The following is a 21,870-nucleotide window of genomic DNA, read 5'->3' on the forward strand; positions in this document are numbered from 1 at the left end:
GATCTCGCTGCTCGCAGACAAGGCCTTGGCCTGGGCCAGCCCTTTATGGGAGAACAACGATCCGGTGGTTGCCGAGTTTTCCGGTTTCATTGCTTCTCTTCGGAAGGTATTCGATGTGCCGGCTCGTGCTGCCTCTGCTGCGAAGCTCCTTATGTCCATCAGACAGGGTTCACGATCCGTAGCCGAATACGCCATTGAGTTTCGTACCCTGGCAGCAGAGGTGGGCTGGAATAATGAGGCTCTGGTCGCTGCTTTCTCTCATGGTCTCTCGGATGCCTTGAAGGATGAGGTTGCAGCTAAGGACCTACCAGTGGAGCTCGAGGCTCTTATTTCTTTCCTGATTTTGATTGACACCAGACTCAGGGAGAGACCTTCCTTTAAGGAGAGCCTGCGGAGGTCTTCTAACAGATTGGCGCCTACGTTTGCTATCCCACCCGTGCCTCCCTCTCCTCCCATGCCTCCTGGGGATGACTTGTCTGGGGGTGAACCCATGCAGCTGGGATTTGCTCGCCTGTCCGAGGGGGAGAGGGCACTCCGGAGACGCGAGGGCCGATGCATGTACTGTGGTCTCGGTGGGCATTTTCGGTTGGCATGTCCGAACCGTCCGGGAAAACGCTCGTACCTGAGATCCTGTCGGGGGCAGATCTTGGGTGGAGTCTCCTCGTCCCCGGTTTCCCGTGTTGACAAACCACTGATCACTGTTGTCCTCTCCTGGGTCGGGGGCTCGGTGACGACCCAGGCGTTGGTGGACTCTGGTGCTGGTGGTTTGTTCATTGATAGTATGTTCGCTGCCGCCAATTCCATTCCTCTGCAAGCTCGAGGTTCCCCACTGGCTCTTGAGGCGATAGACGGCAGACCCCTTCTGCCGCCACACGTGACTCATGAGACCCTTCCAGTGGGGATAGCCATTGGTGCCGTTCACAGAGAGTCGGTCTGCCTCCAGGTTATTTCGTCTCCACACTACTCGGTGGTCCTGGGGTACCCCTGGTTCCAGAAGCATAATCCGACTTTCGATTGGAGATCGGCCGAGATCCTCTCGTGGTCACCGCAGTGTGGGGCTAGTTGCATCCATGGGCCTGCCAAGTTGCTGTGTACTTCCTCGGACTCTCTGTTGCCTCCTGAATACGAGGAGTACCGGGATGTATTCGATAAGGTGCGTGCGGTTGCCCTACCTCCGCACCGCCCATACGATTGTGCCATAGAGTTACAATCTGGTGCCGTTCCTCCTCGTGGCAAGGTCTATCCACTGTCGGTAGCGGAGAATGAGGCCATGGAGGAGTACGTGAGGGAGGCGCTTTCACGTGGACACATTCGCAAATCCTCGTCCCCGGCAGGGGCTGGATTTTTCTTTGTGAAAAAGAAGGGCGGTGAGTTGAGGCCTTGCATCGATTACAGGGGTCTCAATCGCATCACGATCAAGAACGCTTACCCGATACCCTTGATTTCCGAGCTGTTCGATCGCCTTAAAGGGGCCACGGTCTTTACCAAACTCGACCTGAGGGCGGCATATAACCTGGTAAGGATCAAGGCGGGCGATGAGTGGAAGACTGCGTTTAACACCAGGACCGGTCATTATGAATCCTTGGTTATGCCCTTTGGGTTGTGCAATGCGCCCGCAGTCTTTCAGGAATTCATCAACGATGTTTTCCGTGACCTGTTGCAGCAGTGTGTGGTGGTCTATTTGGATGACATCTTGGTATATTCTGAATCCATGGAGGCCCACATTCTGGATGTCGGACGAGTGTTGCAACGGTTACGAGAGAACAAGCTGTTCGGTAAGCTTGAGAAATGCGAATTTCACCGATCCCAGGTAACCTTCTTAGGGTACATCATTTCCGCTGAGGGGTTCTCCATGGATCCTGAGAAGGTTTCGGCTGTCTTACAGTGGCCCCAGCCCAGTGGTCTTCGTTCCCTGCAGTGCTTTTTGGGCTTCGCCAATTATTATCGGAAGTTCATCAGGGACTTTTCCATGCTGGCCAAGACTCTCACGGATCTGACCAGGAAGGGCAGTAATTCCCAGGTCTGGCCGCTCGAGGCCATCCGAGCTTTTGAGACCCTAAAATCCGCCTTTGTGTCGGCTCCCATTCTGTCACATCCCAACCCTGGGTTGCCCTTTGTCCTCGAGGTGGACGCGTCTGAGACGGGAGTAGGCGCCCTTCTGTCTCAGCGTAGAACACCAGAGGGTCCTCTGCTTCCTTGTGCGTTTTACTCCCGGAAACTGTCTCCCGCGGAGTGCAACTATCAGATTGGTGACAGGGAGTTATTGGCCATCGTGCAGGCCCTTAAAGAATGGAGGCACTTGCTCGAGGGTTCGGTGGTTCCGGTTCTCATCCTGACGGACCACAAGAATCTGACCTACCTTTCTGAGGCCAAGAGATTGACACCACGTCAGGCCAGATGGGCTCTGTTCTTGTCACGTTTTAATTACGTGGTCTCCTACCTACCCGGTTCCAAGAACATCAGGGTGGATGCCTTATCACGGCAGTACTCCGAGCTGTCCAGGGAGGAGTCGATTCCGACCTCGGTCATACCTCCGAATCAGATCTTGGCCGCCATTCGCACCAGCCTGACCTCTCCTCTGGGTGAGCAGATTTTGGCGGCTCAATCTGGTGCTCCCTCTGGGAGACCAAACGGCAGATGTTTTGTGCCTGAGGAGTTGCGCACTCGGTTGTTGCGAACCTACCATAACTCCAAGACCGCGGGGCATCCTGGAAAGAATCAGCTGTCCTGGGCTGTTTCACGTCTGTTCTGGTGGCCTTCCCTACGTTCCGACATCGCCGCATATGTAGCGGCATGCTCCGTTTGTGCCCAGAGTAAGTCCCCTCGGCACCTTCCGTTGGGGCTTCTGCAACCCATAGCTACCGGGGAGCGCACATGGTCACACCTGGGGATGGATTTCATTGTGGACCTCCCTGCATCCCGAGGCCATACGGTCATTCTCATGATTGTGGATCGGTTTTCCAAAATGTGCCACTGTGTTCCTCTCAAGAAGTTACCCTCTGCACAAGAGTTGGCCACGATTTTTGCCAGGGAGGTCTTCCGGTTGCACGGTTTGCCCAAGGAGATTGTGTCGGATCGGGGGAGTCAGTTTGTGTCCAGGTTCTGGCGCGCCTTTTGCTCCCAGTTGGGGATTCATCTCTCCTTCTCCTCGGCCTACCACCCTCAGTCCAATGGGGCCGCAGAACGATCCAATCAGGCCTTGGAGCAATTCCTTCGTTGCTATGTCTCCGATCACCAAGACAATTGGGTTGACCTCCTGCCCTGGGCTGAGTTTGCCAGGAACACGGCGGTGAACTCTTCCTCTGGGACGTCTCCCTTCTTGGCCAATTATGGGTTCCAACCTGCCGTCTTACCGGAGGTATTCTCTCCCCAGGATATTCCTGCTGTGGAGGATCACCTTTCCGTCCTACGTGCTTCTTGGGTACAGATCCAGAAGTCCCTTGAGGTCTCTGCGCAGCGCCAGAAACTCCAGGCTGATCGCAGACGAGCGCCTGCTCCTTCCTACCAGGTCGGAGACCGTGTATGGTTGTCCACCCGCAACCTCAACCTTCGAGTGCCCACTCCCAAGCTGGCTCCTCGCTTTGTTGGTCCCTTCCGAGTGCTTCGCAGGGTAAACCCGGTAGCCTATGCCCTTGCGCTTCCTCCTGGCATGCGGATCTCCAACGTGTTTCATGTCTCCCTGTTGAAGCCACTGGTGTGTAATCGTTTCACTTCCTCGGTTCCTCGGCCTCGTCCGGTCCAAGTGGGCAATCGTGAGGAGTATGAGGTGAGCAATATCCTGGACTCACGCCTGGTCCGCGGTCGGGTGCAGTTTTTGGTCCATTGGCGTGGTTATGGTCCAGAGGAGCGTTCCTGGGTTCCCTCCGCAGATGTCCATGCTCCTGCCTTGCTCCGAGCCTTCCACGCACGCTTCCCTCAGAAACCGTTTTTTGCTCCGCGGAGGAGGGGCCCTTGAGGGGGAGGTACTGTCATGGTCTTACCTTCTTGCTGTTCTCCCTTGTTTGACATGTGCTGGCGGCCATCTTGGTTTCTGGGTTTCTTGTAGCCTTCCACCCCGCGGCTCCTCCTTCCCACTGGGAGGAGCTGGATGCCTAGCTCATATATATAGGAGGTCTGTGGCGTCAGTTCCTTGCTTGGTCCTCCTGTGTTCACATGCTTCTAAGACTGCTGCTGCTTCTGGTTCCTAATCCTAGCTTCGTCTGACTTCCCTGCTGGTTCCTGATCCTGGCTTCGTCTGACTACCCTGCTGGTTCCTGATCCTGGCTTCGTCTGACTACCCTTCCGGTTTCCTGACCTCTGGCTACGCAAAGACTCTGCTTCGGTTTCACCATCCATTTGGACTTTTGCTTTATAGCTTGATTTGCAATAAAGCCTTCTTATTTTCACTTATCTCTTGTTGTACGTCTGGTTCATGGTTCCGTGACAGAAACCCACAGTTTTGTTTTCGCTTAAACCCCTCCGGGAAAGCACGCCCCTTGCGGAGCCCAGACACCGAGCCCAGACACCACCAGAAAACCTCCATACACCAACCACACCAATACAACATACACCAGGTGGGGGAGGAAAACAGAGACACACCGGAGGGGACACACAGCCATGGCAAGGAATCAATATAATAAATAAGGGTGACTCACACAGACACAAAGACATACCGCCAGGGAGCAGGGCTTCCCACTCAGGCAGACAACTAAATAAGACTGACCACAGGCTCCAGCACACCATCATATAAAGAGGCCTGAGGTCACACCCACCACACCTAGCAGACACACCTAAATTAACCCTGTGACCACCAAAACGGGGAATGCACCAAATAAAGGAAAGTGTACGTGCAAACAGAAAACTACACGTTGCCCCCTGCAACCAGTCTGCACGCAACAGCGTCACGGTCAACATAAATTGGCCGTGACACTTACCTTACAGGGAGAGATGACAGCCGGTCTCTCTTTCCAGCGGCAGACAGGATCACAGGGAGAGGAGATTGTCGGTCCCCCGTCCCTGCAGCAACCAGCATTACTAGGAGTGGAGATGGTCGCACCCACTACCCAGCACCAGGCAGCGTTACCGAGAGTCGAGACAGTTGGTCTGACTCCCCAGTAGCAGTGGGTTGTAAAGGGAGACGAGACAACCGGTCTCTCTCCCCAACCACAGGGGGACAGCACCCCTAACTCCGATGGTGCAGATGGGACCACGGTCTCTGCACCAGACCTACCGAGATGCTGGACGGCCGGTACAGATCCCCCATCAACCCCGCAGGAATGCCAGGAGGAGGAGGTAAGCGATTCCTCCTCTCCACAGCCGATCTGCAACAAGGTCCTGGGGGTAGGATTCCCTGACCACATCCCAGTGGAAGAGCTGGCATCTGGGCAGAGCGCAGTCTGCCTCTGCCCTCCCCTACCCTCTTGTCCAGAGCCTGACTCCCCTCTACCCCAGCGAAAGAGCTGGCACCTGGGCAGAGCGCAGTGTTAAAGATGTGTGAATTTTATTCTATATTTTTTGTATATCTAGGACTGTAATGAGTTAAACTTTTTCTTCTCCAAGTGCCTCCCCCCACCCTTCTCTTTGTCTCAAGCAGGAGAGGGGGGGGGGGGGCAAAGTACTGCGGGCACTGTCTGATTTCTCATCTTTCTGCAGGTGTCCCATGGAGTGTGGTGGAATGCGTAGACCAATCATATGACTTGATGATATATACACTGCTCAAAAAAATAAAGGGAACACTTAAACAACACAATGTAACTCCAAGTCAATTACACTTCTGTGAAATCAAACTGTCCACTTAGGAAGCAACACTGAGTGACAATCAATTTCACATGCTGTTGTGCAAATGGGATAGACAACAGGTGGAAATTATAGGCAATTAGCAAGACACCCCCAATAAAGGAGTGGTTCTGCAGGTGGTGACACAGACCACTTCTCAGTTCCTATGCTTCCTGGCTGATGTTATGGTCACTTTTGAATGCTGGTGGTGCTTTCAATCTAGTGGTAGCATGAGACAGAGTCTACAACCCACACAAGTGGCTCAGGTAGTGCAGCTTATCCAGGATGGCACATCAATGCGAGCTGTGGCAAGAAGGTTTGCTGTGTCTGTCAGCGTAGTGTACAGAGCATGGAGGCGCTACCAGGAGACAGGCCAGTACATCAGGAGACGTGGAGGAGGCCGTAGGAGGGCAACAACCCAGCAGCAGGACCGCTACCTCCGCCTTTGTGCAAGGAGGAACAGGAGGAGCACTGCCAGAACCCTACAAAATGACCTCCAGCAGGCCACAAATGTGCATGTGTCTGCTCAAACAGTCAGAAACAGACTCCATGAGGGTGATATGAGGGCCCGACATCCACAGGTGGGGGTTGTGCTTACAGCCCAACACCGTGTAGGACTTTTGGCATTTGCTAGAGAACACCAAGATTGGCAAATTCGTCACTGGCGCCCTGTGCTCTTCACAGATGAAATCAGGTTCACACTGAGCACATGTGACAGACGTGACAGAGTCTGGAGACGCCGTGGAGAACGTTCTGCTGCCTGCAACATCCTCCAGCATGACCAGTTAGGCATTGGGTCAGTAATGGTGTGCGGTGGCATTTCTTTGGAGGGCCGCACAGCCCTCCATGTGCTCGCCAGAGGTAGCCTGACTGCCATTAGGTACCGAGATGAGATCCTCAGACCCCTTGTGAGACCATATGCTGCTGTGGTTGGCCCTGGGTTCCTCCTAATGCAAGACAATGCTAGACCTCATGTGGCTGGAGTGTGTCAGCAGTTCTTGCAAGACAAAGGCATTGATGCTATGGACTGGCCCGCCCGTTCCCCAGACCTGAATCCAATTGAGCACATCTGGGACATCATGTCTCGCCCTATTCACCAACGTCACGTTGAACCACAGACTGTCCAGTTGTTGGCAGATGCTTTAGTCCAGGTCTGGGAGGAGATCCCTCAGGAGACCGTCCGCCACCTCATCAGGAGCATGCACAGGCGTTGTAGGGATGTCATACAGGCACGTGGAGGCCACACACACTACTGAGCCTCATTTTGACTTGTCTTAAGGACATTACATCAAAGTTGGATCAGCCTGTAGTGTGTTTTTCCACTTTAATTTTGAGTGGGACTCCAAATCCAGACCTCCATGGGTTAAAAAATTTGATTTCCATTTTTTAATTTTTGTGTGATTTTGTTGTCAGCACATTCAACTATGTAAAGAACAAAGTATTTCAGAAGAATATTTAATTAATTCAGATCTAGGATGTGTTATTTTTGTGTTCCCTTTATTTTTTTGAGCAGTGTATTATCCACTGCCTATAGAGAAGCACCTCTTTGAAGTGTCACATATGACGTATGCAGTATTATTGTTAGAATAGAAGCCATTACAAAATGGCGATGGTAACCAGATGTTTACATTAGTTCACATTCCAAAGTAGGGCCCAGTGCGCAGATGCAGGTGTATTATCTCCTCTCTCTTATCTCTTCTTCCTTTTTGACCAATGAAACAATGTTTTAGCCTTTAGAGAGGACTGCCCTCTTCTGAAGATGTATATACGGCTTATCCCATGTAATAAAAGTTAGAGATTGCAATGACCATCTATGTGTCAGCGTCTAGTCTCTCAGCCATGCGTGGATATTAACCCCTGGGGGGGGGGGTACATTGATCTGGAACACCAGAGTGTATCTAAAATGCCCTAATTTAGGGCGTCTTTATCAAAATGGCACCCCAGATGGGACTCTGAGCGAATGTAGCATCAAACAGCTGACAAGACGGGCCGCTGAGCTTGACGAACGGCAGAGGGGAGAGGATTGCAACCTCAAAGAAAGGTGAGAAAACTTTTTATCTCACCTGCCTTTCTGCTATTTACTTCATCATGCTCAGATAGCTCAGTCTGCTGTGGGGTGGTACTGATGTAAGTATAGTAGTCGGCTGTAATGCTGAAAGCTTAGAGTCTATTGAACCAATAGTCTGAAATTATAGATCACTCTGGTGTGTATATGTTTTGTGTGTGTCTGTGATTTATGTGAGGAGTGAGTTGAGCACAGACGGTAAAACCACAGACAAAGGGAGGGGACAGTAACCTCCTGGTTTGGAAGGGGGCGCTGTAGCGCCGAGGTGTGGGACAAAGGAACTCCGGCTGACCAGACCAGGGAGACCGTAGTTCCACATGACTCATCGATCAAGGGGAAGACTGCGGAGACTACCTGACCTGACCCTAGGAAGATGGTAGTTCCACATGGCTCATTGATCAAGGGGAAGACTGCGGAGACTACCTGACCTGACCTCAGGAAGACGCGACGGAGCCCACCTGACCTCTGGTTTTGGGGAAGACGTGCGGGGAGTCCCGGCTGACTAGTCAGACGTGATAGTCAGATTTGAGCAAACCAGTGGGAGGGTGAATCCTTTGTCTGCGGAGGAAAGGGTTAAAGGTGCTGATCACTCCTCTGTTTTGTGTGTGTGTCAGGTTGAAATACTGTTTTTAAAATGGGTCAGTCCCACTCACATGGAGATGGAGAAGGAGAATATACTGCTCCTCAGATTGTAGCGAGAGAAGAAGAAAGTCAACATGTGAAAAGTTATAAGAAGTTAATGAAGATTGCAGGATGTGATATGGAGAACTGAAAGTTAAAATGTGACAAAGAATGTTAGAGAAAGTGTGGCCCCGGACATAAGGTCGCCCGGCTGGCAACAGGGATGAAAATCTGTAAGAAACTGTGAAGTTAGAGCTTACAGACTGAGGGCATCAGAACTCCGGTGATGTTGAAGGGGAGTTTTAACGAGTGAGAAAACAGGGCAGTGTCAGGGAAAGCTGAATGATGAAGGATTATTAGGTGCAGCACAGGCATGGAACCGAGCGGCAAGTCGATTTATGGCAACTGGAGGGACAAAAAGATGGACAGGAACTGTGAAATAGAGAAATTCATTTCCCCCCCACCTTCACACAGAAACATTCCTGAGATAAGAGGAGCAGGGAAAGGGGGGAGGGAATCATGGCGGCAGGGAATCATGCAGAGTAAGTGATGTTATATGTGTAATATTATTATAGAAGACAAAGAATTGTTCAATAATCTTTTTTCTTCTTTCTTCTTTCCCAAGCAGTGTACTGGGGGAATCCAGCTTTTAACAAAATGACTGTATGATTATAACATGTATATTGTCTTACAGCGACAGACCATCAGCAATTCTGGGTGTGTTGTGGCTGTCTGTTTCCAGGAAAGCTGTGTTTGTCTGTGCTGCAAGTTTTGGGATGAAACAATGTGGGTTGGAAGACATAAATGATTCAGTGGAATGTGAATGGGTGTGGCTTTGAGTTGTAATTGAGGCGAATATGTGTGAAGACTGATTATGAGCTGTTAATGAAAATGAGTACATGGAAATATGAATGCGTATGGAGTACAGTATTTGTTTTTTAAATAATATGCGCATTGATAAATTTATTTTATTTTTCTTGGAAGTTTTGGGGTTTTTATTGGTGCCAACAGCATTGATCAAGCTGTACATTTTTTTATATCGAAGTCAATGAAAAGTTTTTATGGGCCCTTTGTGTGTTCATGTCTGTATTGTCAGATCTGTTTGTTTCAATGTTTGAAGTTACGTGTTACATGTTAAGTGTTGTGCTTCACATCAGAGCTCTGTTCTAATGGACAGCTGCCACATTACTGACAGACAAAGGGAGGACCACATTGTCCGACTGAAAGTGGTGGACTTAGATGACTCAGAGCGGAGGGAGGAGGATAGGGGTGGACGTTACAGACAACGACAGCCCTTGTGCCCATCCCCTTGTTATAAGACACTCCCATGGAAGATGAGAAGTCCTGTTTTGTTTTCCAGTCTATTAATTCTGCGATAGGGAAAGTTGGATACTTCTGTAAGCCAAAATGCAGAGTAACATCAAGCGGCATTGGGTGGTTCAGTGGTGCCAACCATAGGTAGTGTTCCTTTGACATTGCTTCAGCCCTGATGTCAAACGCCTCATTGAAGTGAGGAAAAAGTAAGTCTGCCACCCTGTGATGGGCCTGCAGAGTCTGTGGGACCCAGATCCCAGAAGAGAAAGTGTTGTGCTGTGTGTGGTACTCCTCGTCCACACCACACGAGAGGATTGTATTCTATGTTGACCATGCCCGGATCACTGTCCGTCCCCCACAGACACCCATGTTTTGTTGTCATAAGGAGAACACAAAGACAGGGGGGGGGGGTTAGATCAAGATTAGGAAACAGGAAATCCAGTATCGGCTCTACTTTTAAACATTTTAAGCAGATTCAGTCTGGCCCAATGATATCCCTTACTCTGGGTGATAAAGAAGTAGTCCCTTTTTGATTGATACTGGAGCAGCCAAGACAGTTGTGCACAGCAAACATGGCCTCCCCTGATTTACTCTCCAAGGACACCTGTCTTTGGGTAGAAGTGGATGGGAAAGTAGTACGCTCCTTTTTCAACAGAAACCATCCATATTAGATTTGCCCCTAACCAAGATGCGCTTGCCCGTTTGCTGGTCAGTGGTAACGCCCCTTGTTGCCTCCTAGGTGCAGATTTGCTTGCAAAAGTACATTCTGGTATCTCACATCAGGAGGACGGCACTGTGAAGCCTACAGGTGCCCTCAACGACCAGGAACTTTGTTGGCCATTAGTGATAAAATTCCCTGGTCCATGTTTGTATCAGTACTCCCAGAAGCTGAGAAAAGCAAAACCACTCACCATTGGATGGTACATGACCTACGTGCCGTTAATGAAGTCACAGTTTCTAACACCCACATCGTGCCCGATACACACACCTTGTTGGCTCAGGTTCCCATTACCCCTGCTCACTCCACTGTGATTGATTTGTCCTTTAGTCCCTACCGCCTCCCAGATGAGGTGGTAGATGCTTTTTATGCCTAGAGCTGGCAATTTTGTGTTCCCCCAGAATGTACTATCAGATTATTACATTTAGATTGTATTGTTATGAAGTGAGTGGCCATGACTCAGCTGTCCTCACCCAACTGCATGGCCAGCAGTAGAGCCCCGTAGCATATTATTCAGCCAGACTTGATCCCGTGGCCAGAGGTGCCCCTTTCTGCATCAGAGCTGTAGTAGTTGTACTAGCTATGCTTGATGAAAGCTCTGAGATAGTTCTGAACCACAAAGTGATGGTGATATTACATCTATCCTCATGAACGTACAATCCAAATGATTGTTTTGTTGCCCGTTATTTGAGAATGCAGTGTTCCATTTTGTTGCCTGACAATGTTGCTCTCCAAAGGTGTAATACTTTGGACCCAGCCACCCTGTTGCCTCTGGACCAAGGGGGGAGGGAAGAGTTAGGGCACCGCACTTTAAACTTTTCTTCCAGATTCAAAGGAAGAGGCTCCTGACTGTTTGCAGATGATGTCACAAGAGGTAGTGGGATTTGGTAAATCAGCCATTAGGTAATCTAGATCATGTGCTCTTTGTGGATGGATCGAGGTATGGCCAGGATGGCAGGTACTACACAGGTTGGGCAGTGGTGATTAAACGTGAACTACCAGACATGTCTGCTCAAGAAGTGGAGCTAAAAAACTCCGAAGATGGCTTGCAGATATGCAGATGGAAAAACAGCCACCATTTACACTGATTCCAGGTGTGCTTTTGGGATAGCCCATGACTATGGGCCCACATGGAAAGCCAGAGACTCCTTGATCACTTCAGGTAAACCCATCGAAAATGGGGAAGCAGTGAGGTCTCTGAAGGAAGCCCTCTTGTCACTAACATGAGAGGTGATGATAGCAGCGAAAGGCCACTGTAAACAGATGCAGAGGAGGCAAAGGGGAAAGCCACGGCAGATCAGGTGGCAAAAATGGCTGCCAAATTACCTAAGCAGACCCCTGTCTTAAGTGGCCACAGTTCAGGTCCCTGAAATAACTCCTCCTGTCTCCCGAAAGTTCTTAAGACCTTACAGAACCAGAATGGGAAGGAGGAAAGGGACTGGTGGATGGAAAAGGGGGGACTACAAATAAGAAGGGAAACTTTACTTTCCCAGGTCCCTCTACTCCACGATGGCACAGGCAACCCATGGAGTGATGCACCAGACAAAAACTGCTATGTGTGATTTAGTACGTAGCATATGGTACGCCCCAGGGTTCAGCACTGTAACAGTCAGACATACTCAAGGATAAATGGTCGTGTCCAGAACAACGTGGGCAAGGTGGTTAAGGTACCCAAGAAACACGTCTTGCTTTTTGTATCTGTTTCAACGTTTACAGACTACCTTCAACTACACAAGGTGGGCATGTATGAGTATGTATTGATATGTGATGACTTGTTTTCAGGATGGCCAAAACCGTACCCAAAGAAGTAAAGAAGATTATGGCCGAAGTTGTGTGCAGGTATGGGGTACCTTAGATCATTGAAAGTGACACAGGTGTTCACTTCACAGGTGAAGTGATGCAGGAGATGATGAAGGCTTTGGGTGTAGGACAGGCCTTACATGCTTCGTACCATCCACAAAGCAGCAGCAGAGTAGGGAAAAGGAACTGAACGGGACACTGTAACGGACCGTTTCAGCAGACAAGGGGTTAAAATCCGTTTAGGCGATATGCCCCTTTCTGAGAGACAGGCACAGCTACTGCAGAACACCCAACTCCCGAACTGGATACAAAGTAGCACTCCAAACTGGAACCTCACGAATAGCTGCTAGCAGACGAACAGGAATCAGCTTACACTCCTGGCAATCAGTCTCTAACAGCATACAGCGGATCCCCCCAATAACGAGACAAGGCTCCGTGTTGGGGTCAAGCAGTGGTTGGAGGTGCTGGCACACCCAGCCTGGTTTTTATTACAGTTGTTTGCAATTACAGGTCCGCCCACAGGGAGGTATAAAACAACCAAGCCCATCTGGTGTACACGCCCCTAGGGGACCAGAATGAAGACTGTGACACAGGACAGATATGCAGCACTGTAGGATACACAGAGACAATACATCCCCACAATGCATCATGGTTTCCTCCTCTCTGCCCTGGAGACACCCGAGGCGTAATCCAATTATCTCTCAAGACAAAGAGAAATCACCAATACACATGTGCAGACAACAGGACAGACATCACCCTTTAAACACACAATGGGACAATGGCACAATAGAAACACACCCAGCATATTCCTCCCAAGCTGACAAGTTAGACTTATTATAAATTGTTACAACTTTGTGAGTTTACATTGGCCATACATATAACTTACATCAATTTAAACAGTATAACTTGGGGACAAACCTATCCAAAATTCACTTGAATAGGTTCAGGGGTTTAAAAGTTAGTATGGGCCATAATCCTGAGGCAAGAGGCTGATAAGCAGGCCTCTCCAAAACCCAGTGGCGAGGTTGGTTTCGCCACACATCTCCCCCCCCCCAGGGAAGACTAACCAGATACCTGACCTCACGCCGGTCGGTACCTGAGTTAGTCTGGCAGCCCACCCACAACCCAATACTGGACCTGTTGCATTTGGTAGCCTGTCTCTGTCCAGTGAGTCCACCAAGGTTATGTTGGAAGCTGGTACTCCCGGTCTCTGTGTTGCTCCTTGGCTTAGAGTCTGTATGTTGGAGGGGGAGACCGACTGTCTCTACCCCCTGTGCTGTAAGTGCAGAGACCACGGTCCCATCTGCACTGTTGTGGGGGCTTACTGTCTCCCGCTGGTAAGTTAAGCTGCCGCTGGGGAGAGGGGGTAACAAGCTCCTCTCCCATACATACTTCCAGCCGCTGGGGAGGGCGACCGACCGTCTCCGCTCCCAATACAGTGTCCTGCTGCTGGGGAAAGGAGACTGGGCTCTCTATTCCCTGCTGGACACTCTGCCGTTGGGGAATGGAGACTGGGCTCCCAATTCCCAAAAAATCACTCTGCTGCTGGGGGGCAGGAACAACTACCTCTGCCCCCTGTAACTCAGCCTGCCGCTTGCGAGGGAGGACCCTGCTCTCCTCTCCCTGCATTTCACACTGCCTTGCCGGCATATCACTCTGCTGCTGGGGGGCAGGAACAACTACCTCTGCCCCCTGTAACTCAGCCTGCCGCTGGGGAGGGAGGACGCTGCTCTCCTCTCCCTGCATTTCACACTGCCTTCCCGATTCCCTGCTGGACACTCTGCCGCTGGGGAGAGGAGACTGGGCTCCCGATTCCCAAAAAATCACTCTGCTGCTGGGGGGCAGGAACAACTACCTCTGCCCCCTGTAACTCAGCCTGCCGCTGGGGAGGGAGGCACTAAGTTAAAGATTCAAAAGCCTTAGAGTGCCTGCTGGTAGCCCTCTTTTAGTAAGGTATACGCCTAACCGTGAGACAGGCCTTTGTCACTATAAGGTCCTTTTTGGGTCAGGCCCTAGGATAGGATTTATTTCCCACAGCAGCTTCAGATGCAACATGGTTGTCTGACAGATTATGTGATCAGTTTGTACAAGCATTTGACTAAAGTACATTTTCGAGTTTTTGCTTCACTTCCAGGTTTTGATAAAGTACCAGGAATCCACCCACTTGTGTCTGGAGATTGGGTGGTAGGAAAAGACACGTTGGAATGGACCATCAAACCAGGGTTTTAGGACTTTTCTGAGTGTTATTGACCACATGCACAGTGAAGCTCAAAGAAAAGGAAAATTGAATTGATTTCAAGGAAATGTTGAGACTGGTTTTCCCTTGTGTGAATGTTGATCATGACTCAAAAGAATATGGAAAAATTGTATGAAAACTTCGATCCAGAAAATCAGGAGTACTGATGACCTCCAGTCCCCCCATATAATGTCAACGCCAGTTAGGGAAAGATCATCTGACTTCCCCGTGCTCAAATCCAGTGTCACGGGAGGCTGTTCGCTAGGTATGGCTTGTCGTGGAAGCTGGTGAAGAGGATGTCGGAGCATTGGGACAGATGGTTAGGTTTAGGGAGAGAATGAAATTCAAGGGGGGACTGTTAAAGATGTGTGAATTTTATTCTATATTTTTTGTATATCTAGGACTGTAATGAGTTGAAATTTTTCTTCTCCAAGTGCCTCCCCCCACCCTTCTCTTTGTCTCAAGCAGGAGAGGAGGGGGGGGGGGGCAAAGTGCTGCGGGCAGTGTCTGATTTCTCATCTTTCTGCAGGTGTCCCATCGAGTGTGGTGGAATGCGTAGACCAATCATATGACTTGATGATATATATTATCCACTGCCTATAGAGAAGCACCTCTTTGAAGTGTCACATATGACGTATGCAGTATTATTGTTAGAATAGAAGCCATTACAAAATGGCGATGGTAACCAGATGTTTACATTAGTTCACATTCCAAAGTAGGGCCCAGTGCGCAGATGCAGGTGTATTATCTCCTCTCTCTTATGTCTTCTTCCTTTTTGACCAATGAAACAATGTTTTAGCCTCAGAGAGGACTGCCCTCTTCTGAAGATGTATATACGGCTTATCCCATGTAATAAAAGTTAGAGATTGCATTGACCATCTATAAGTCAGCGTCTTGTCTCTCAGCCACGCGTGGATATTAACCCCTGGGGGGGGGTACATTGATCTGGAACACCAGAGTGTATCTAAAATGCCCTAATTTAGGGCTCTTTATCACAGTCTGCCTCTGCCCTCCCCTATCCTCTTGTCCAGAGCCAGACTCCCCACAGGCTACCCCAGCGGAAGAGCTGGCACCTGGGCAGAGCGCAGTCAGCCTCTGTCCTCCCCTATCCTCTTGTCCAGAGGCTGACTTCCCACAGACTACCCCAGTGGAAGAGCTGGCATCTGGGCAGAGCGCAGTCTGCCTCTGTCCTCCCCTATCCTCTTGTCCAGAGCCAGACTCCCCACAGACTACCCCAGTGGAAGAGCTGGCATCTGGGCAGAGCGCAGTCTGCCTCTGCCCTCCCCTATCCTCTTGTTCAGAGGCTGACTCCCCACAGGCTAGCCTAGCTGATGCGCTGGCACCAGGGCAGAGTACCGCTGATCCCTGCCCACAATGCAACCTCCACTCCAAGCCAGGGAGAAACACAGAGTCCGGGAGTACCAGTTACTAACACAACCTTGGTGGACTCACTGGACAGAGACAGGCTACCGAATTCAACTGGTCCAGTATTTGGTTGTGGGTGGGCTGCCAGACTAACTCAGGTACCGACCGGCGTGAGGTCAGGTGTCTGGTTAGTCTTCCCTGGGAGGGGGAGATGTGTGGCAAAAATAACCTCGCCACTGGGTTTTGGAGGGGCCTCTTGCCTCAGGATTATGGCCCATATACTAACTTTAAAAGAGAAGACAGACCGGCCGCACACCCTAAATCTATGGAACTGTTGTGGGCAGGACAGCCATGCTTGCGGTCTGCCAAATGTAACTTCCATGGAATTCGGGAACCCCTGCTCGGATCTGGGTGATTTTTGGATATGTTGTTCGCCCAGATCAGAGATATCCATGGATGTATAAATTATGGGGATATGTGGGGTTTTGAGGGGTTTTCTGTGTTTTGGGAAAAATGTGTGTTTTCTGCCTGTGAGTGACTAAGTTAGCCCATTATGTTTGGTAATTGTATTTTATTGATTGTGTTACAGACAGAGGGAAGGGGCTTTTGTGTACAATTGCTGGGAAGGTTTCAATACTGTAAATGCATGTGATTGGCTAATATATAAACTGTCACAGTCTTCTACAAGGTCCGCAGGGGGAGTGTCCCTTGCTGGAAGACCTGCATAAAAGGCTGAAAAATAACCCCTTAAAGAGTTCCTGTTTTACATTCCCCATAGAGCCTCGTCTCATGTGTGGGGGATTGCTATACGCTGTATACTCCCCTGGCTATAACCCCTAGCTCTTGTAAGAGCTGTTCCTGGTCCTTGTTCCTGTGGTGGTTACGGTGTCGAGCGGAGTGCTTGGAGCCCTCGGGAAAAAACTTCAGAAAAGTCGCGGCCCTCTTGTTCTTGAATCAAAGCTTAGCGTTTAATCACACCGAAAGGATACAGCACCTAGAAGGTGTCCAGCGTTGGCGAGGTGAGCGTCTTCCCAGCAAGGAGCAGCGGTTACAAGTCAGAGTGGCCCTACGGATACCTATGCTGGGAGAACAGGACCAGGAGGAATTGGTGATGCAACTTAATTCACTGGCATGGAGGGAACTGGGTCTCGATGATGCATACCAAGCGCTACGTTGGTACGCGGTTCAGCGGGTTTCCGGAATGGCCAAATTTGACAAACCCGAGGGCAAGGATTTTAATGGCCCTGGCTTTTTATGGGGAGCCTTTGCAGAACCGGAATTTTGGAGTGCGGCAGAGTCACGGCTTTGGGACATATTTGACTACAGAGAGGCCGTGCTGGATCTCCCTATGGCCGAAGACCTAAGGCCAGACCTGATTGAACTGGCTGTCCAGGAATGGGAACTGGAGCAGGATTACCAGCACCTGTTCAGCTCCAGTCAGTCACCCTATACCCTGCAAGTACCACCAGAGCAGTGGGAGATCGAAAAGAATTATGCAGACTTTTATGATCAAGTGACACCGCCTGTCTCTAACCTGATGGGGCTTATGGACTGTACACCATTGGGAGCGTTGAGTTTCGTTCCCCCTCCCCAACAACTAAGCCCGTCATCAGGAGACCTGCATTCGGTACCTCCTACTCCCCAACCAGCCCCAGAAATGAGGGACCTCACATACTGGTCCTGGGAAGACCCACAGATGGCAGGTGGAGATGGGACTGTGATCTCTCTACCGGCCCTACAGGGATCCTGGGCAGCCGGCCCAGATCTCCAACTCCAGATGGGGGTAATACAGGGAGAGAAGTGTGTCGTCCTTCCTTCCCAGCGGCAGAGTGCTTTACAGGGAGGGGAGACAGCCGGTTTCACTCCCCAGCGGCAGTGTGAACTACAGGGAGTGGAGACAGCCGGTCTCACTCCACAGCGGAAGTGTGCTTTACAGGGAGGGGAGACAGCCGGTCTCACTCCACAGCGGAAGTGTGCTTTACAGGGAGTGGAGACAGCCGGTCTGACTCCACAGCTGCAGTGTGCTTTACAGGGAGTAGAGACAGCCGATCTCACTCCACAGCGGCAGTGTGCTTTACAGGGAGGGGAGACAGTCGGTCTCTCTCCCCAACAGCAGCAGTACCAGGAGGAGGAGGTAAGCAATAGTGATGAGCGGCAGGGGTCATATTCGAATTCGCGATATTTCGCGAATATTTTGTAGAATATTCGTTGAAAATTCGCAAATTTGAAAATTCGCGTTTTTTTTTTTTTACTCAAAAAATCGGAAAGGTAATGATTGTGTAATATGCGAATTTTCAGATTCAAATTTTTTATTGCGAATTTTTCAACTTACAACTATTAGACAAAGAAGATTATAGCACTATATTAGCTAAATTGCTCTATTCGATTTTTTTCGAATATTCTCTATATTGCTATAACTTTGTTTTTTCGAATATTCGTAATATTCTAAAACAAGAATATATAGCAATATAGCGAATTTTCAAAAAAACGAATATAGAGCAAAATTCGCAAACACTACTACTCCTAAAGTCAAGTATATTGCAGCCTTCTTATCGGCCCACAAGCTAGAAGCAGTGAGGGATCATGTGTACTGATTAAAAAAAAAAAAAAATTCGAATATATATAACTATATTTGAAATTTTCGCGAATTTTCAAAGTACCTATATTCGCGATAAAAATTTAAATTCGAATATTCGTGATCAACACTAGTAAGCAACCCCTCCCCTCCACAGCCAACTCCAAACCAGGTACTGGGGTCAGTAGAGGAGTCGTTAGCCCCCTCTGGCCCCCTCCCAGCAGAAGTGCTGGCATCAGTGCAGAACACCGCTGGCCACTGTTCCCCAAGTAGCCCCAGCGGTTTGCCTAGCACACCAAGGGGAGACAGTAAGCCCCACAACAGTGCAGATGGGACTGTAGTCTCTGTACCTGCACCACTGGAGATATGGACAGTCTGTCCTGGTCCACAACAACAGGACAATGTATTGGAAGGAGAGGCAGTCTGTTTTCCCCTACAACAAGGGAGGGTGTCGCAGAGAGAGGAGCCTGTTACCCCTTCCCCCCAGCAACAGCTTTGTTCAACCAGGGGAGAGGGCACCCTGGTTACCTTCCCCCCAAGCCATGGATCTACAACTGGGCACAAGCGGCAGGGGGCCATAGGGACAACTACACCCTTGGAGAAAGGCCGGCTGACTATCAGAGCCCCAGACCGTCTGGAGGTCTGGAGTCTGGATAGTCTCAATGGGAAAGGGGAGAAATGTGGCGGAACCCGCCTCGCCACTGGGCATTGGAGAGGCCTGGCTGCCCGCCTCCTACCTGCTGACTATGGCCCCTGGTAAATTTGTACGTTTGAATGCAATATTTGGGCATGTGGTATTTTATATTGCTGCTACTGGCCCTTTAATGGCCATCCGTGGACATGTTATGACTTTTAGGAACAATGCCCCTTTAAGACTGTGTAGCAGATTGCATTCAGGCCGTCTTTAATATTATGTATGTTATTATGGGTTCGGTTAAATTGTATTGCTGTGTGTTGTGGACTGTATATATCTTGCTCTTACTGTAATGTTTGCTATGTTACAGGCATTGATGTTCTGTGCCTCTTCTCCTCCCCCTTTTTCCTGTCCCATTGTTCCCCCGGCAGGGTGTTGTCGCAGGGACACCAGTCTAAACCAGCTGCTCTGTCCCTCCTCCATCTCCCATCAGCCCTTGCTATTGTCTGGCCCCACCCTTCCTTGTACCAGAGTCCTCTAGGTACCCTATTGTATGTAAATGAGGCTGTTGGGGGGTTTAAAGTGGTGTGCTGTGTCTAAATAAAGTCAGTTCCTGTTTTAACCCTCAAGGTGAAGTGTCGTCTCATTCTTGGGGGAGGATTGATTGCATGCTGTCCCAGTTTGACTGCTAGGAGTGTAAACCTATTCGTATGGTTTCCTATTCAACTGTCTACAGCATTCATATGCTTGAAGAGGATTCATATGCTTCTTCGGTTCGGTGATTGTGGTGTCTGCCAGAGTGCTTGGAAACCTCAGGAAAACGCTAGGAGCAACCGTCAACGGAGGTACTCAGTCTAGGGGTGCCAGGTGATCCGTTAAATTCCCCATAGAGCCTCGTTTAATGAGTGGGGGATTGCTATACGCTGTATACTCCCCTGGCTATAACCCCTAGCTCTTGTAAGAGCTGTTCCTGGTCCTTGTTCCTGTGGTGGTTACGGTGTCGAGCGGAGTGCTTGGAGCCTTCTGGAAAAAACTTCAGAAAAGTCGCGGCCCTCTTGTTCTTGAATCAAAGCTTAGCGTTTAATCACACCGAAAGGATACAGCAACGTCTGGACACACAGGTCTTTCTCAGCTACATGTGGTTTACAAGTGAAGTTCAATACTTATATAGGTGTAACATTCAATCCGGATTGGTTGAGGGGTTGTCCCCCAGAAAGGTCAAATCCCCCCCCTTACATATTCACCCAATCGTGTTCTAAAGTGATAATAACATTCAGTAATAAAACAGCACAACCATCTCAGCTGTGTATATAAAACCTACCCTGCACCTGAGCTGAGTATCCATCCGGCAGTATGCGTGCGGTGAGTGGCGTCTCCCGTCTGTCTCTGCGCATGCGCCAGATGTAGAACGAGATTCCCGGAAATCACGTATTCGACATAGCGGTCACATGATCGGGAGTCCCGAAACCGCGCAAGCGCCCTCAATCACATGACGAGTCATGTGATAGAGCGTCCCAACCGTATCCCGGCAACCCAAGGTCCTAAACCAAAGCTAATGTGTTGTAAAGGATACTATAGGGCTGAGGATAGGATCCATTATGGGAGCGAAATACGGTAAATATCAGTCGTGCCACTCATCTCCCGCATCATGAAATCCAGAATATGAACTTAGACTAAATGCCAATAATCGCCCATGTGCCAGCAACACTGGAAGCAGCCAATAGTGGATGCCCCATAGACAGTGTAGTGCTGCAATGGCAATAGTTGTAACCTAGCAGGACTGTGTTCTGGGCGAAGTGTGGAATGGACCACAGTTAGTTACAGACCCCCTTCCATGCTGACGGAGCACCACTAAAGCCCTGGAAGGAGGTCTATCGAGTGCATCTCAGAGCTCCCTTTTCTATTCGCCACCCGAGATGTGGGATTGTGATATTTTAGTGCGATGTAAGTTTTAGTGCCCGATGTACCATTGTGATAATATATTCATTGATTTATTGTTCTTCTTCTCTTTATTTCACTTTTAGATTGTGCTACCATATGTAACCTGAGCGGAGGACTATATGCTGCCCCATTTATGAGCCACCAGAGAGCCGGCCAGTTGGGTTCCTTCCTTATACCAGTTGTACTTCCATGTTTTTTGCCTGTGCTGGATGTGTGTACTGGGAGGGTTTTGTTGTCATGTTATTAGGCATCTTTTGCCAATTTTATGATCCCCTCTTCCCGAGGAGCGACACATTTGATATTGATAGGCCCGGGGAGTAGTGATCGGGCAGAGAGAAGGATGAGGGGAGTAGTGATCAGACACTGAGGATGATGGGGGGAGTAGTGATTGGACACTGAGGATGGGGGGAGTAGTGATTGGACACTTGAGGAGGAGGTAGTGAAGGACGAGCGGCTGGATGGGTCCACAGAGCCGGGCACTCGGGGATACACCGCTGCTATGGGGGCGGGGATAGGATTAGAGCCCGGGACCCCCAGCGCAGGACATGGCGTAGAATGCGGGGACGTCTAGGACAAAGAGACGGAAGAGCAGGAAGTCCGGGCGGACATTGCTGCTGTAGAGGGTTTGGCCGCTGAATTCTGACCGGACTGTAATTGAGCGGGAATTTCAAAAGCCAGGAGATCAGCCAATCACTGTAAAGCACTTGTCCTATAGCTCCGCCCCCAGCAGCGCTGAGTGGAGATGGCGGGGGGCAGGGAGGATGGAGGCGGTTATCGGTCACGGTCAGCGAGTCCCTGATAGACGGGGGGAGATACAGAGAGCGCTTTTAGAATAAAGGAACTGCTC

At 49.9% G+C, this 21,870-nt stretch overlaps 1 pseudogene; it reads right to left on the minus strand.

The window, feature by feature from the left end:
* LOC120999411 overlaps positions 1–21,870 on the minus strand; it is a 46,127-nt pseudogene that overhangs the window by 20,601 nt on the left and 3,656 nt on the right.

Source organism: Bufo bufo, chromosome 4 (genome assembly GCF_905171765.1).
Source record: "Bufo bufo chromosome 4, aBufBuf1.1, whole genome shotgun sequence".
Classification (NCBI taxonomy): domain Eukaryota; kingdom Metazoa; phylum Chordata; class Amphibia; order Anura; family Bufonidae; genus Bufo; species Bufo bufo.